Source organism: Oncorhynchus tshawytscha, linkage group LG10 (genome assembly GCF_018296145.1).
Source record: "Oncorhynchus tshawytscha isolate Ot180627B linkage group LG10, Otsh_v2.0, whole genome shotgun sequence".
Lineage (NCBI taxonomy): Eukaryota > Metazoa > Chordata > Actinopteri > Salmoniformes > Salmonidae > Oncorhynchus > Oncorhynchus tshawytscha.
Genome location: NC_056438.1, coordinates 76,507,010 through 76,508,032, shown reverse-complemented (window position 1 = coordinate 76,508,032; position 1,023 = coordinate 76,507,010). Strand labels below are relative to the sequence as shown.

At 31.7% G+C, this 1,023-nt stretch overlaps 1 protein-coding gene across 1 annotated transcript in view; it reads left to right on the top strand.

Annotated features, from left to right (window-relative positions):
- The window catches only part of LOC112224719 (lipoprotein lipase), a 14,201-nt gene extending 13,846 nt beyond the window's left edge, over positions 1 to 355 (top strand). The window contains exon 10 of the mRNA XM_024388414.2: positions 1 to 355. This exon is cut by the window's left edge and continues 287 nt beyond it. The gene's annotated coding sequence lies outside the window, so the exon portion shown is untranslated.
- Positions 356 to 1,023: the final 668 nt, after the last annotated feature.

The window sequence follows — 1,023 nt, the reverse complement described above, 5'->3', positions numbered from 1 at the left end:
AGCCAAAGATCTGTAGAAGTGTTTGTGATTGTGAGAGCCAACACAGCATAGTCCGGGTCCAACATGATAGTGTAAAAACAGTATATGTTTCTATAATAATATATATGTTTTAACATTCCAATCAAGAAGTCAAACTCGGTTTAATAAGTTCTCATTTATAACAGTCAGCTCTGAAAACGTGATGGTTAATTAATTTCATGATAGTGTGATTTCTTTGTTCCTTTCATTGCGTATTTAGATATGTGATGTTTCTTTAATTCAAATATATCTTACTGAATGGTTATTTATCACACATGTATCCTTATATATATATATATATATCTACCCTACCCTACCCTACTCTATATATATCTACCCTACTCTATTCTACTCTATTCTACCCTACTCTATATATATCTACCCTACTCTTTTCTACTCTATTCTACCCTACTCTATATATATATATATATATATCTACCCTACCCTACTCTATATATATCTACCCTACTCTATTCTACCCTACTCTATATATATCTACCCTACTCTATTCTACTCTATTCTACCCTACTCTATATATATATCTACCCTATTCTATTCTACTCCATTCTACTCTATTCTACCCTACTCTCTATATATATATATCTACCCTACCCTACTCTATATATATCTACCCTACTCTATTCTACTCTATTCTACCCTACTCTATATATATATACCCTACTATATTCTACTCTATTCTACCCTACTCTATATATATATATATCTACCCTACTACTATTCTACTATATATCTATATCTACCCTACTCTATTCTACCCTACTCTATTCTACCCTACTACTCCATTCTACTCTATTCTACCCTACTCTATATATATATATCTACCCTATTCTACTCCATTCTACTCTATTCTACCCTACTCATACCCTTTAGCTGATATAGTTTTTGAATTAAAGGAATCAAAGTTGAGGATGCGAGCAATATATTTACATTAGTATTGTAAACACGTTTTTGTTGTGTGTGCCAATTGTGTTACAACGCTGTGAA